Raw genomic sequence first — 17459 nt, 5'->3', positions numbered from 1 at the left:
TTCTAAGCAGAGAGTCATCAAACCAGAACAGTCTTCCTTTTGTTTATAGCATGATCTACAGCTTTAATGTAACAAATTTTTGTGACTGTGCTTTGTAGTAGGTGCTGGTGCACTATATGTCACATCTATTAATACTTAACATCTTAGCTGAGACCACTAATGATTAGGACATATCCTGTGGAATCTAGAAAGGTAGGTAGTAGGCAATATTGGTATGCAGAACAGAATTTCTTGAGCTAAAGGCAATTCTAAGTCTTTATCCTTATAGTTTGGCTTGCTAGTAGGAGAATACCAAAGTTAACACTATAATAGCCTGAAGTAAGTTGATATATCTTTTATTTTGCATTACAGATAATTGTTGCTGTTGTTCACTTGCTAAGTCCTGTCCTGTCCAGCTGTTTGCGACTCTATAGACTGCAGCATGCCAGACTACAGATAACTACTGCTTATTTAAATGTCATTAGGTATTTCTGAAGTTACTTTGCATACCCATAAAAATGATCTTTCATTTTTTTTAAATGAAAATTCTGGAAAATAAGGAAATAGGAATAACATCCCTCACCCCCTCAAATGGGTGAAAGAGAAGACTGAAAAAGCTGGTTTGAAACTCAACATTAGAAAACAAAACAACAAAAAAAAATAAGATCACAGCATTTGGTCCCATCACTTCATGGCAAGTAGAAGGGGGAAAACTGGAAGCAGTAACAGACTTTATTTTCTTGGGCTCCAAAATCACTGCAGATGGTGACTGAAGACATGAAATTAAAAGACGCTTGAGCCTTGAAAGGAAAAGTGAAAGTGAAGTCACTCAGTCGTGTCTGACTCTTTGCGACCCCATGGACAGTAGCCTACCAGGCTCCGCCATCCATGGGATTTTCCAGGCAAGAATACTGGAGTGGGTTGCCATTTTATGACAAACCTAGATAGCATATTAAAAACCAGAGACATCTGTTACTGACAGAAATCCATCCAGTCAAAGCTATGGTTACTGAGCAAACTTTGGGAGATAGTGAAGGACTAGGAAGCCTGGCGTACTTCAGTCCATGGGTCGCAAATAGTCAAACACAACATAGAGACTCAACAAAGACAACAAATGCCTCAGATAATTATCTGGAATATTTATGTAAAAATACAGATACACTGTTACATAAATGAAATTCAATTTTTTTGGATATGGTAGTTTAGATAAATTCTAATTTCTCAAACACTAATGTATTTATCCTTACTCACAAATGCTAAAATTGAAAACATGCCGTACCTCTGAGTCCATTCATTCCACTGATATGTTTTAATATAAGGAAAGTGAGTCTATTAATATGTTTAAAAGACTTGTACAAAGTCTTATCACCTGGATAATAGTAGTTCCCTAAGTCAAAGCAACCAGGTTCATAATCTTTAAATGTTTTAAATTCATTGCATTCATCACATGTGATTAATAGAGTCTCTCAACTGATTCCTCATCTGAAAATTATTGATCTAAGATACTCTCTATTATAAACCTTTTTCTTTCTCTCTTACCTATTATCCTTTTAAGTTCAATAAGGACAGTAACTCTGTTTTATTCTCTACTGTATTCTCCAGACTCTAGTGCTAGAACAGTGTAAGGAGTCAGTGATGATTTGCTGAATGAATAAATTAGTCAGTAATTGGCTGGCTATGGTTTCTATGGTCAGTTCAAATACAAATACAGATTAATTTAATAATTTTCAGGTTATTTCAAGTCAATTCTAAATAGTTAATAGGATAAAGAAAGGAGCTTTTCTTAATAAATTATAAAAATTGCTCTTATAAAGAAATTTCCATAGCAAAATAACTATTTATTTAAAATTGATAAAAAGGCAATCAAAAAGAGCATCCAAGTTAGAAAATATACATATTATTATAAAATTTTATCTATATTAAAATAATAGCTATAAGTCTAAAACATGTGACTTTTTTTTAAATCAGTGACAAACATGAAAAATTATGAGCTGAACACTAATGAATATATGTGTTACATGCATACAGCTCAAGTGGATGCATTTATATTTAAATATGCTCAAGAACTGAGATAAAAGTAGTGGTCAAATGCAAATGTCCACTAAAACACCATAAAGTAATATTAGAGAATAATGATCTGTAAAAGTCATGTTCTTCAGAATATTTTTATGAGTTCTACTTATACATCTAGGATATAAGAGTTAGTTCTTTTATTAAACATAACAAGTAGTCATCCATGAAGTTTATAAAAGGAACTGAAAGCATTGTGAATGACAGTATTCAAGAACTTAAAGTACACTAGTTGTCATAATTAAATGTTTTCTGAAGTATTTTGTAGTCAGTGATATTGACAGACTAGCAAAAATGCAAGCAACTGAATGATTATGTTTGATAGAATAGCAGTAGTGTGATAAATACCTGAGGCATTTGGAAAAGAATGATATCTTGGTTTTATGAAATAAATCATAAGTGTATGTTTGTACGTCTTTGTTAGTGAGGATAAGAAAATTATTCAGGTACTGGAGATCATCAAAAATTCCATTTGCAGCAACTGCCAATTTTAAGATGATTACAAGTATAACCTCCGTTAATTTACCTTTTATAGATATTATACTATAATCATCTTAAACTGGTGTATGATGTAAAAAATACTTTTTTTTCCCCCTTTTAGCTCCCAGCTTCTAATCCTACTTCCTCCTAAAAAGAACCACAGATTAAATCCTCATATGCCCACTGCATTTTATACAACTAGAATCCAGCTTAGTCTTACTATCCATTAAAAGTTAAACTGGGGCTAATATTTTTTATACAGCTTGACATTCAGTTCAGTTCAGGCACTCAGGTGTTTCCTATTCTTTGCAGCTCCATGGACTGCAGCACACCAGGCTCCCCTGTCCATCACCAACTCCCAGAGCTTACTCAAACTCATGTCCACTGAGGCAGTGATGCCTTCCAACCATCTCATCCTGTGTTGTCCCCTTCTCCTCCTCCCTTCAATCTTTCCAAGCCTCACTGTCTTTTCAAATGAATCAGTTTTTCATATCAGGTGGCCAAAGTATTGGAGCTTAGCTTCAGCATCAGTCCTTCCAATGAATATTCAGGACTGATTTCCTCTAGGATAGATTGGTTTGATCTTGCAGTCCAGGGGACTCTGAAGAGTCTTCTCCAACACCACAGTTCAAAAGCATCAATTCTTCGGTGCTCAGCTTTCTTTCTAGTCCAACTCTCACATCCATACATGACTACTGGAAAAACCAGAGCTTTGGCTAGACAGATCTTTGTTGACAAAGTAATGTCTCTGCTTTTTAATATGCTGTTTAGGTTGGTCATAGCTTTTCTTCCAAGGAGCAAGCGTCTTTTCCTTTCATGGCTGCAGTAACCATCTGCTGTGATTTTGGACCCCAAGAAAATAAAGTCAGCCACTGTTTCCACTGTTTCCCCATCTATTTGCCATCAAGTAATGGGACCGGATGCCATGATCTTAGTTTTCTGAATGCTGAATTTTAAGCCAACTTTTTCACTCTCCTCTTTCATTTTCATCAAGAGGTTCTTTAGTTCTTCTCTTTCTGCCATAAGGGTGGTGTCATCTGCATATCTGAGGTTATTAATATTTCTCCTGGCAATCTGATTCCAGCTTGTGCTTCATCCAGTGCTGCATTTCACATGATGTGCTCTGCATACAAGTTATGTGTAAATTTAAGAATTTATACAGCTTGATATAGTCCCAGATAATTACATTTCTTATTAAAGCTTTGCACGTGGGTGAAATCTTTTTGAATTTGTCATGTTTCATCACTTCTTGATTTTATAGTCAATAAAGCACTGACATTGGTGGTAAATATTTTGTGATGATATAGAAAGGACTCCATTTTGTTATGTTGCTAAGAAACTGAGTGTTGAATTTTATTGAAACCTTTCTCTATGTTTTTTGAAATGGCCACACCATTATTCTCTTTACCAATAATTTGGAAAATTTAATTAGTGAATGTTTTAATGTTTTATCACTCTGAAATTCCTCAGGTGAAATATTTGTCCAATATGTTAATTTCATGATGAATAAGAGTATATTGTGAGGATTTTATTGACTATTTTTTTCTGCATGTTCATAAAGGAAATGAGTACACACACACAGACACACACAAAATATGTGTATATAAGCTTCTTAAATGCAATTCTTATATATGTACGTGTATACCTAAGTAATTATATATATATTCATGAAAATTAGATCTTGGCTTTTTCTACATGAGCAGCAGCTCCATTTGAATATGGCATGTTTTCTAAAAATGTAACTACTGTAGCATTTTAAACCATTTCCACCTGAAACTCTCACTAGTTGATTCCCCAATTCTATTATTTACTAAAATGAGATGGAATGTCTCTATAAACAATACATGGATTTCTTTGGAACAGAAGAGCCAGATAAATCTCTAAGCTTAATGACTATAAAGGAACACAAGTTTTTATGCACTTAAAATGGGAAAACAGAAAGTCTTAGGAAGGCGAAAGCCGCAACAGTTGTCAAAGGAATATTCAAAAAATATATTTTAAAGAATGATTAGGAATGCATGTAAGAAACATCTGAATATACCATGTTTCCTGACTTTCAGTATATTGCAAAGTAAAAACACAGACCACTGTTTTAATAGCATTTATATAAGCATACAAAAAGTAACTTCTGACTATTTTTAATACAAAATGTAAATAGAAATGAACAGTCTGATGATGTGGTGATGTGCTCGATAGTGTTTTGCTCAGCTTTGACAGATTTTGCCAAACAATTTTCCAAAGTGATTTTACCAATTCACAATTTCATCAGCTCTGTATCCATGCTAAAGCTTGGCATTTTTTAATGACTTAAAAATAATTTAGCCATACTGATGGATATGATACTGACTGTGATTCTATCACATTGTGATTTTAATTTTAGTTACCTGATTGCTAATAAAGTCAAGTACATTTTTCTATGTTCATTGACAAAGCAAAGGGACTGTATCTCCCTAACAAAGATGTGGGTTTCCTAAAGCTAAGAAACATATATTTTTTCTTTTCTTTCTTCTTTTTTTCACTTCTCCCCCCATGGTCAGTACCCACTAAAGTGCTTGGCTCAAAATCCATATTAAATAAAAATTATATGACTCACTGAATAAAAATAATTTGTGTCAGAGTAAATATATATATGGGCTTCTCTGGTAGCTCAGCTGGTAAAGGATCCACCTGCAATGTAGGAGACCTGGGTTCGATCCCTGGGTTGGGAAGATCCCCTGGAGAAGGGAAAGGTTACCCACTCCAACATTCTGGTCTGGAGAATTCCATGGACTGTATAGTCCATGGGGTCACAAAGAGTCAGACATGACTGGGTGACTTTCACTTTCACTTTCAAAGAATATATATAGACACTAGCTACTGTGGGAAGAGCCAGAAGATCAAGTAACGATATCTGTTAAATGGTGTTTTTGAAGTTTGGGAGCATGTTTGTCTCATACCACAAATATCTTATTTAATATCACCTTGCTAAGATGATTAGCTCGCACTTGTATTGGTAACCTCTATGTCTTTAACTATAATGTCTTTGTGCACTACATGTTGGCAAGAAAATGGTCTTTCTGAAGATTTCCTGTTTATAATACCAATATTTTCCATTATTTATTATTATAAACAAATATGGTAATTTGGGATATGTCTATACTCAATACAAAACATTTGTTCACCTCTGAGTCTTTTTCTTCACTCTGTTTAACAAGATTTTTCCATTAACTTTCATGAAAAAGGTCATTTAATATATTTAATATAACTAATTAAAGTTGCCTCTGTAGTGTGAATATCAAAGCTACCACTTTGATTTCAAATAAACCCTGGGACTGTTAATCCTCAAAGCCTCTCTTCTATCCATCCCTATGCTTGATTATCTATAGTACATACTGATGATTCTCATCTCTCTGGCTGTCCATCTATCATCTACTCATACATTAATCATCTATGTTATCCACGGTTTTTAACAAGCAAAATATGTGTTAATTATTATTTTATATTTTGCAACAAAAGTTTTAAAGTCTGGACATTATTTGCGTTCCTTATTTCTGTTTTATTCTCTCTTGCATACAAATGAGTCATTTTTCTTTAAAAGCTGAGATGTACTCAAAGTTGCATGAGACTGTCAAGAGAATATTGATAGGTAACTGAGGTAATGTTTCTGATGGTAGCTGGAGTAATACACTAAATACCTGCATTACATAGTACACATTTTAAGACTGGTTCTTTATAAACAGCGAGGGACATGTATTAACGTATTTAAAATATGGTTTCAAAATTATCAGGAAGTAGAACAATCCTGAATTATGTTCTGATGCTTCGATTGTAAAATCAGAAGGAAACATTAACATTTACATAAACTGTGGTAAATCTGTTTTAATAATAAGGTTGATATATTTGTATAGACTTTAGAAAAAACTAACCTAATTTTAACCTTAATGAGTAAATTATATGATGCAACACCAGGAACCACTACAGTCAGAGTTAAATTAACTAAATATGTTAGCTATTTTTTTTATCAGTTATAACCACTCCAAATGTTAAAAGGTGTTAAAAACTTCCTAAATATTGGACTCCATTTAATATATTATCTGCCAGGGAAACTATTCCATTGCAGGTCTCTTCTAAACATATTTAGATACAATCAACAGAAAGAAAACTCAGTTTACAAACCGTAACCTATCAGTTTTCAGAAGGTATATGTTTTATCTCAAGTAGCAAAAACTCAAAATATAATTTAATGTGAGCCAAAAAGATCACACACTCCTACCCACCAGAATTAAAGATATGAAATCTAAAACCTGCATGATTTTCTCCTAGCTATGTTATATAGCCGTGTTGTATAATCTAACGGAGAAGGCAATGGCACCCCACTCCAGTACTCTTGCCTGGAAAATCCCATGGACGGAGGAGCCTGGTAGGCTGCAGCCCATGGGGTCGCTAAGGGAAAGACACGACTGAACGACTTCACTTTCATTTTTCCCTTTCATGCACTGGAGAAGGAAATGGCAACCCACTCCAGTATTCTTGCCTAGAGAATCCCAGGGGCGGCGGAGCCTGGTGGGCTGCCGTCTGTGGGGTCGCACATAGTCGGACACGACTGCACCGACTTAGCAGCAGCAGCAGCAGTATAATCTAACAAACTGCTGTATCTCTTTTTTATTTTTTTTCATTTTTAGCTTATATCAAAACCAAACTGGGATGGAGTGAACTCCTCCTAAAATAATCGATATATGAAAGTGTAAAAAATATTAAATGAAAATAATATAAAAGATTAAAAACAGGTCAAAGAATTTCAAAAGCCTGAGAAGTTATTTAATAACAGCTATTTAATAACAGTTATTTAATTAATAGCTACTGAGAGAAGAAAAATCTGTATTTATTGTGGTATTTAGCTTAAAACCTGCAACATTCTGCTTGTTATATATTTCAGTCAAACGGAAGTAAGTCTCAATATTTTTGTTAATTGACAAAATAGATTTATGTATTGATGATAATTTTCCCTTAATAAAAGAATAGCAATATTTTTTTCTTTTTTTATGTATTTATTTTAATTGGAGGCTAATTACTTTACAATATTGTGGTGGTTTTTGCCATACATTCACATGAATCAGCCATTGAGCCAATGATCACCATTAAGTTAGGAAAGTATATTAAAAATAGAAGTTCTATTTACATATTTATGACCATTTAGAAATCCAAACAGTCTAAGTTTTTTTAGCATGTATCAATTATTAGTATCAACAGCAAAAAACTAAATAAGTTAACTGACATATACAATTTTTTCTCAAATTCTTCCTGATTTCCCTGAGAGTAGAGCTTCACTTTGCCCTTGCACTTAGCGCTGTCTCTATGTAAATGCGTTTGTGCTAGTTCTGATTTATGAGTCATTGTGAGAGCTATGCACTGTAACATACAACATCAAGGTAATATCTTCTTGCCCATTTAATCCACATAGGGACTTTGATACGTAGTACGTGACCTTTAGATCCAACACCAGAACAGGCAAGAAGGTCAAGCAGGAGTCCATAGATTCATTTTCTAATTTCTGTTTTGTCCTGAAAACTGCTATTTTTCCCTAGGAAGAATTTATACAGAATAGATTTTTCCTTGATCTTCTCTATTAAATAGTTACTTTATTGCCTTCTATTTCTAATACTAGCTACAATTTTTCATCGAATTTTTATGTTTCTTACTCCTTGCTAGTCATTCTAATGTTCATTTTAGAATGACTATACACTCTTTAAAGCTCTTCTTTTTCTTGTTTAATGATATTATTAGTAATTATCTTTAGTAATCAAAAATATGATCTTAAATTTAAAACAACTTTTTTATGGATCCAAAGTGTCTAAGTACATTAGCGTTAGTATTTTAAACTATAGGAAACACCAAAAAACCCCACATTATAATTACATGTATTAAGAAAATATACACCAGTATTTGTAAATATCAATTTACTGTTGCAGTGTTTTAACTACTGTCTTGCCAGTTTTGAAGAAATGAAACTTTTCTATTAAACTTTTTACTGTGATTTTTATTTGATTTTTTAGGAGGTAATTTTCCAACTGTGGTTTTAGTAATATGAAAGTTCTTTTATATCTCTAGTGTCTGCTGAGATTGTGTTTCAGTTCTAGGAACCATGTGATATGTTGAAGGTGGGTCTTGAGAAAAATAGATACATGCTTTTTTTCCCCCATCAAAATGATAGTTTCTTTAGTTTAGAGGAAGTCTTGCTCTGACAGACATGAATTTTTCAGCTTGGGTTTTCAAGGTTTATAGATTTGTTTCTTTGTATCCAAAAAGGCCCATCCCTAAAATTAGGGGCCTGTTTGATTTTACCAGATGACTACACATGGCTGGAGTGTGTCTTTAACAGGTTATACGAGTCAAGAAGCCAAACCTTCAGGTACTGGATCTAATCACAGTGAGTAATCTCAGGTCTGCACACACACAGGAACACATACAAGGTTGTTTTTTTTCAGTAGTGCTCATAGATGGGAGTTCAAGTCACTATACATTTTTTTCCTTTCTCCCTTATTCTTCTAGTACACTTCTTTCTAGCAAACTAATAATATGCTATCCCACTACGAAGGTGAGCATGAGGGATTCTGACCACACTGTTTGATACAGATTGCTAGTGTCACATTTATACTGGGAACAAAAGACTTCCATGTGCTCATAAAATTCATGAGAAACATGATCCAAAAATCCATCTGCATGCTCTGCTTCTTGGAGCATCTGCATTCATTAGAAAACCCCATATACCATTTATTTCTTGTCATAGACCTGCTCAGTTTTTTAATTAGTTTTGCAAAAGCCACAAAAACTGAATTCAGGAGTGTAGCATCTATCTCCTTTTACAAAAGAGTTTGCATAAGTTTGGTACAGTTTTCTCATTAAATGCTTCTTAGGATTCAGCAGGGTAGCCATCTAGATCTGTGGTCCTGTGGGCTATTTTTGTGGCACAGTGTTTATTAACAGATTGAAGTTCTTCATGGATCATATAACATGTTTGAATCTTTTATGATATTTTTAATTATATAATTTTTCTGCCAAAATACAACAGTTAACAATCACATTGTTCATATAGTTATACTTTCAATAAAAATACATGGTTTTCTTTTTATCCTAGATCCTAAGTCCATCAATCATTTCATTTCAAAACTCTTTTTTGTGATTTTTGAGTTCTGTTTGCTTTTCAGTTGGCAAGATTATATGTTCAGGTACTTTTTTCAAAAAGATTTCCTAAGTATTAAATGTCTATGTTATGTTAGATAATTGAAAATGCTTTCTTCTGTTTTGATATGTGGATGCTATCTGGTATATTGTCTGCTCCGTTGTTTTTGTCACTTAATATTACAAAGATTTGGAAAATTAATGTAAAATATTTTACTTTTCCTATGAATCTGACCTACTTCTTACGCTTGGTTACTGTAAGTTTATAAATGTTATTTGTTGGAATATTTCAATCTTGATTATTTCTATTATTTTGAGTAGATATGTGTTTTGTATTTACAGATTTGAGAGTTTTTGTATTTACACTGTACTTTTCTTTCCTGTTTTTATTTTTCAGTTTGTTTTGCTTACTTCTCCAGAAATCTCAGTTATTCTCAAGGTGGTTCTCTTGCATTTCCTTATTCCACCTAATCAGGTTTACACATGGCAGACCGTATATATCATTACTCTGCTCACATTCCTGGAGATTTAATCATTTCACCATTTCTGTAACCTCCAGTGCTTCAGCATTCCTTAGGAAGCCAGCTTCTCAGCTTCGTTTTCAGAAGACTGCCTTGGGCCCCTGGGGATATTTTGCCAGAAGCCACAGGGAGCTAATATATCTCAGAGTTTATATCTCTGCCCCTCTTTCACAGCTACACCTGCTCCCTGGGCAGCAGTTAACCAATGATGGCACTGCCCTCCTGTGAGATCCTAGCTCCTCTTCCTTGGAAACCAAGAGGTGTAATTTACACTCTATAGTTGGTTCTTCTGTGAATAAGCTCATGTCTGCCCTCTGAAGGACCTTTCTCTGACACCTCTTTCTTGCTTGGCTTTCTACCCTTTGGCTTTTCTGGCTGCTTCTGAAAATTCTCCTATGATAAATCATTTGTATGGAGCACCTCATCTTAATGCATGCTTCAGGAAAACCCAAATTAAACTTATAATTCCTCACTTCCGTATGATATTTGTCCTATTCTGTGTTCTAGACACTAGAATGTCTTAAAGAACTCATCAAAAGGGGAGAAAATAACACATGGAAAAATCAATTAATTTTTTTCTTCCCCAAGAGAAATACATTCTTTAATATATTCCCTATATCAGAAATCTTCTCTTAAAATCAGTGGTGAGGCAGGAAAACTAGAGAGAGTGTGAATTAACAGATGTGAATGTTCAACTCTGATAACAAAGTTAGTAAAACATAGTTCTTAAACCAAACCTTTGCCTAATGAGCTTCCACTGAGCTACTAGAACTAATCTAAGATTTCAATTGACCATTATTGCACTTATAATACTCATTCTTTTTCCCCAGGGCTCCTGGAATGTCAACGTCTTATTTGCGATGTTATGAAGATTGATGGAATAATATGTATATAATACACTGAGTTCCTAGAGAGAAATTTAAGCAGTAAGTAGTAGTATTAGTTGTTATATTGATACTCATTTTTGCCTTATTTTTAGAGTGAGATGGATGGCAGAAAGCTAAAAGACAAAGTGAAATTAAATACAAGTTGCTTCATTAACAGTTCTTAGGTCATTTTGTAGTATTCCCTAATCTTTTATACTTCAGTGGTCTCTGAAGTGCATGATGCCTCACATTTTCAGTGATTTTCTTTTTTCTCTTCAGATGAAACAGAAAATATCCTAAATATCAAGAAATCAACACAACACCCAAAGTCATTCACTGAGAATTCTGGATTCTGAATCAGTCTTCCTCTTCACTTCCTGTCTTTTGAAATACCTCTACTTTTCTCATTAATACCCATCAGTCTTGCCTTATCCATGATATCATTATGTCCTACCTTAACTGATCTCTTAACTAATCATGTGAGATATGATATAGTACACACACACACACACACACATCTCCTGCTTCATACACTTACATTAAAGAGAACAGATATCTCTCCATGGGCTTGATTTTGCCCTGATACCTTTTCTTTGCCACATTCATTCTTGAACATTCCTTCAGATATCAATTCAATCATCTCTTCCTCAGGAGCAATTCTCTTAGTTTCTGGGTTTTGTCAGTTAATCCTGTTGTATTACTGTATGAATAATGTATTTCTGCCTCACAGAATATGCTACAAATGTTTTTAATATATTTGTGTGATAATTTAATGAATGCCTGTCTTACCTCACTACTAAGATACCTAAGAAAAATAACTAATTATTTTAGAAGAGTTTCATCTCCATCAATGAACTCAGATTTTTTGTGTTGATAGAAATTTTGTTCTAAGATAAAAGCCAATTGAGGGAAGGGGGTTGAAACCCATGGGTGTTATTGATGAGCCCTATTTAAATTTCAAGGGAACTTACAAATTATTTTCAAGACTGGGTGTACCATTTTGCCTTTCCCAATTGATATGATAGTTTTCATTTTCATGTTCCTAAGGAAGATGTACTGAACATCTTTTCATGTGCTATTTTACCATGCATATATCCTCCTTGGTTGAAATGTCCCTTCATAGCTTTTGCTCATTTTCTAATTTGTTTCCTTTTTAATGTTGATTTTTGATAACATACATTCTATATATGAGTCCTTTACCAATGTATGGTTTGCAAATATTATTTCCTGCTCTTTATTTTGTCTTACTTTCTTCTCTTAAGAGCATCTTAATTTAAATATTTTAGATTATCAGTTCAGTTCAGTCACTCAGTTGTGTCCAAATTTTTGCGACCTCATGGACTGCAGCACGCCAGGTTTCCCTGTCCATTACCAGCTCCTGGTGGACTCATGTCCATTGAGTCGGTGATGCCATCCAATCCTCTCATCCTCTGTTGTCCCCTTCTCCTCCTGCCTTCAATCTTTCCGAGCATTAGGGTCTTTTCCAGTGAGTCAGTTCTTCGCATCAGGTGGCCAAATATTGGAGTTTCAGCTTCATCATCAGTCCTTCCAATGAACACCCGGGACTGATTTCCTTTAGGATGGACTGTTTGGATCTCCTTGCAGTTCAAGGGACTCTCAAGAGCCTTCTCCAGCACCACAGTTCAAAAGCATCAATTCTTTGGCTCTCAGCTTTCTTTATGATACAACTCTCACATCCATACATGACCACTGGAAACACCATAGCCTTGACTAGACGGACCTTTGTTAGATTATAGTGAAGTCCATTTCTTTTCCTTTTATAAATCATGTTTTTTGGTACAGCGTCTAAGAACTTTACCAAGCACTGATTCTTAAAGATTTTTCTCCTAAAATCTTTCTAAAGCTTTATGGCTATCATCAGCAAAGAGGAGCAAGTTTATTTTTTCTCTTTAATCTATATGCTCCTACTTCCTTTTCTTGCCTTTTTGTCTAGTTAGTACTTCCAGTACTGTGTTGAATTTGAAGCATGAAAATGAATATCCTTATCTGATTTCCCAAATTAGGGGGAAGTCTATCACCATTAAATGTAATGATGGCTGTTGGTTTTATGTGTAGATGTTATTTAGGAAGTTGAGAAAGTTTCCTTCTATTCCTAGTTTTCTGAGAATTTTTATCATGAATGTGTATTGAAATTTGTCAACTGGTTTTTGCATCAATTGATATGACTATAGTATTTTTTTTTCTTCAGCCTTTTTTTTTACCATGGATTACACTGATTGACTTTTTAAAATTACATCAGTCTTGCATTTCTGGAATAATACCCCAATGATTGTGACTGATAATTATTTTTATATATTACTGAATTTGATTTGATAATATTTTGTTAAAGTTTTTATGTATATATCCATGAAGTATACTGCTCCATGGATTTTTTTTTCTTGTTCTTTTTGTCTGGTTATGGAATCAGAAATTAGCCACAGAAAAATGACAGGAAACATTCTCTTCTTTTATATTTTCTGGAAGAGACTGTACAGTTTCATTATCAATTCTGTGTTAAATGGTTGATGGAATCCTTCAGTGTAACCATTTAAACCCAGGTATTTCTTTTTTTTATTTTTTTTTAAATTTCAAATCAATTTATATAATAGTTATAAGGCTATTGAAAATATTGAGTTGTAGTACCTTGTGCTTTGAGGGGAATTGGTGTATTTCATCTAGTCTGTCAAGTGTATTTCAGTACTTTGGTCATAGTCTTCTCTTACAGGAGCTTCCTTGGTGACTCAGACAGTACAGAATTTAGCTGCAATGCAGGATTCATAAGATTTTCTTATGAAGCTTTTTGATATATCCAGGGATATAATGATATACTGTGTTTCATTCCTGATATTAGTAATTTGTTACTACTGTCCTTTTTTTTTTTCTCCATGTGTCAGTCTTTCTAGAATTTTGTCAATTTTATTGATCCTTTCAAAGAACCAGCTTTGTGTTTCATTTATTTTTCTGTAGAGTTTTTTTCTCTGTTTATGCTATTGATTTCTTCTCTTATCTTTATTATTTCTTTTTTTCTGTTTGCTTTAGGTTTATTTTGCTCTTCTTTAGTTTCCTGTGGTGTGAGCTTGTATTATTATTTTGTGATTTTTGCCATTATTAAAATGTATGTTTTAGATACTATTAATTTCTCTTTCAGCACTGTGTTAGCTGCACCTAATATATTTTAATATGATGCATTCTCACTTATGTTTAGTTTAACACCTTTTTTATTTCCCTCGGCACTTTCTCATCGACAATTTTTTATCAACATTGTTTTGTTTAGTTCCTAGGAGATTTTTCTGTCACCCTTCTGTTATTGATTTCTAGCCTTTTCCTCATTGTGCTCAAAGAATACTCTCCACATTATATTATATACCTTATTTCTGTTGATACTTTTTTTAAGGCAAGAGATTTTGGGCTGTTTTAACAAATGTTCCTTAGAAACTTGAAAAGAATGTGCATTCTCCTATTGTTAGGTGGAGTTAGATACTATTTCTTGATAATGTTCAGTTTTTTTATTTCCATCTGTATACTATGAGCTGTCTGATAGTTCTACCAATTGTTGAGGAAAATGCTAAGGCATTCTCAAATTAAAATTGTGGGCGTATATATTTTTCTTTCATTTCTGGAAGTTTGTTTCTACATATAATAGTTCTGTTTTTAGATACACATGCATTTAGGATTACTGTGTCTCCTCACTGGACTTTATTAGTATATAACGCTCCTTGTGGTAATTCTCTTTGCTTTGAAGTTTGATTGTAATGTATTATCCTGCTATTCTTGATTAATATATGCAAATTAAATATTTCAATTAGTTTACTAAGCCCCTCTGTTGTAATATTGCAAATGTACTTCTTAGAGGCAGCTTATAATTGAGACAGGTAATTTTTCATGTACTCTCCATACTCTGTTTCATAAAAAGTGTATTTAGTGTTTTGCCTTCAATATTATTAATGATACTTTAAAACTTACACATAACTGGCATTTTCTTTGTTGTTTTATGTTTTCTCTTTGTACTTTCTCTTGTATTTCTCTGCTTATGTTTTTTTTCTGCCTCCTTAGACTTACAGAACATTTTCAGAAATACATTTTGAAGTATTGATAGTGTTTTCTGGTATGTATCTTTGTATTTCTTTGTATTTCTTTGTTAATATAGATATCTGAGTCTACTGGTGTTATGTTTTACCAGTATAATACATAAAACATGACTCACTTTAGATCCCTTTACTCACTCCCACTTATAAAAATATTTTCTCAAATATTTCCTTTACATGTACTGGAAACTACATTAAACAGTGTTATAATTTTTGCTTCAAATGTTGAGTGTAATTTAGAAAAATCAAGAGAAATATCTGTTGTATGTATTCAGAGTTTTACTCCATTGTAGTTTCAAACTTTATAATGCTCCTATATTTCTTCTTTTATTATATCCTTTCTTTTTAGAAAATGTGATTTAACCATTCTTTTAGAGTTGTTTCTGGCAATAAGCCTCAATTATCCTTCATCTAAGAACTGTTTGATTTCTCTGTTTTTTCAATACCACTCAAAAAAGAATGTCCCCCTGTCCTCTGTGTTTTTTGATGAGAAATCTTATGTTTGTTGACTAGTTTTTCTCTTAAGAGTTTTCAGTGACTTGATTATGATGTGCCTTAGGGTAGAATTTTTTTCTTTTTTTTTTCTTGTTAATATTTCACTTACTTTTATGAACGTGTAAGTGTATACCTTTGCCAAGGTGGAAACAATAGCAATCTTTATTTTATCAAATATTCTTTTTTTAAACTCATGCCCCGACCCTTTTTGGTCCTTCTAAGAATCCAGGACATGAATGCTAGATCCTTTTCTATTTTTATATAAGTTATTGGGAAATGTATGTTTCTTTTTTTTTTTCAGTTTATTTGTCTCTACTTTGCAAGGTGAGTAGTTTCTATTTTCTAGTGTAATGAGTTTTTCCTTTGTATCTCTATTGTGTTGATGAGCCCAACCACTGGATTTTTTTTTTCCCTTGTTTTCTTCCCTATAATTGTATTTCTCACTTTTAAAACTTTCCATTTTGGTTCTTTCTTGTATTTATTAGCTTGCTAAGACTTTCTATTTTTCATTTGTTTCAAACGTGTTCACTGGAGTATTTCATTATATCTTTGTCAGATAATTCCAGGATCTGTGTCTTCATGATCCTGATATCTGCTAATTTTCTTTTCATCATCCAAGGTGATATTTTCCTGGATGTTGATAATGACATTTATTTCTTTTAAATTAAGTGACGATTGCTTTACAATATTAGTTTGATTTCTGCCATACATCAACATGAATTAGCCATAGGTGTACACATGTTCTCTCCCTCTTGAACCCCCTTCTCACCTCCCACCTTTGGGGCACTTCTTATTTGCTGTCCAAAAGGTAAAATTCCATGTTTCCAATTAGGCCACCACCAAAGCACCCCAATTGTGAGCAGGAAGGTCATCCCATTGCTGCTCCTTTTGTGGCTTTCGCTAACAACTTGGAGGCTGAGAGTTTAGTGACCTCTGGGCAGTACTCTTGCCTGAAAAATCCCATGGGCAGAGGAGCCTGGTGGGCTGCAGTCCATGGGGTCACTAAGAGTCGGACACGACTGAGCGACTTCACTTTCACTTTTCACTTTCATGCATTGGAGAAGGAAATGGCAACCCACTCCAGTGTTCTTGCCTGGAGAATCCCAGGGACGGGGGAGCCTGGTGGGCTGCCGTCTATGGGGTCGCGCAGAGTCGGACATGACTGAAGTGACTTAGCAGCAGCAGGAGCAGGGCAGGGGTAAATGTTCTGGTTTCCACCCAGGCTCCTTGACACTATGTGGGGGAGTAGGGTGGAGAGGTTTCTTGTTGCTGTTGGTTGGATGTGAAAATCAGGTCCTTAAATGTTCTCGTGTGTGTGTGTGTCTGTGTGTTTGTGTGTCTGTGTCTGTGTGTGTGCTTGCTGGGGGGAGTCTCATTACTACTGGGCAGGGAAGACATTTCCAGGTCCAACTGGGATGTGTCTGATACCACAGGAGATATACCTCGTTACAGCTGGACGATGGTGAAAGTCTGCCTTCCTTATTCACCTCCGGCTGGCAGAGGCCGGATTTTCAGCACACTTTTTCCTGGTATTGGTCGAGGTCAGGCTGTTATTGTCTGAAGATTTTCTGCCTTGATAGATTTTCCCTTTCCTGGTCCTTTGGCTAGAGAGAGTAGGCTTTTATTTATTTTAAATTTATTTTGTCTGTGCTGGTATGCTGGCTTCTTCAGCTCTAAATCTGGAATATATGAGGCAGAAAGGAAGCCCAGAGATGTAATTGCCCTGATGTTGTTCAGTTGACAGTTTTCCAAGACAGGATTTTTTTTTTATTATTTCCTTTTCAACTTAGAGTGTTTTTTCTGCA

At 34.1% G+C, this 17459-nt stretch overlaps 1 long non-coding RNA gene across 1 annotated transcript in view; it reads left to right on the top strand.

Annotated features, from left to right (window-relative positions):
• LOC145534235 (uncharacterized) overlaps window positions 1-17459 on the top strand; it is a 191961-nt gene that overhangs the window by 113083 nt on the left and 61419 nt on the right. Inside the window, exons 3-4 of the long non-coding RNA XR_014074368.1 lie at window positions 352-464; window positions 11039-11134. This is a non-coding gene — a long non-coding RNA (uncharacterized LOC145534235). The remainder of the gene's footprint in view (window positions 1-351; window positions 465-11038; window positions 11135-17459) is intronic.

Source organism: Giraffa tippelskirchi, chromosome 14 (genome assembly GCF_054371585.1).
Source record: "Giraffa tippelskirchi isolate mGirTip1 chromosome 14, T2T-mGirTip1v1.2.pri, whole genome shotgun sequence".
Classification (NCBI taxonomy): Eukaryota; Metazoa; Chordata; class Mammalia; order Artiodactyla; family Giraffidae; genus Giraffa; species Giraffa tippelskirchi.
Note: the sequence above shows the minus strand (reverse complement) of the source record. Positions and strands in the feature narration are given on the sequence as shown.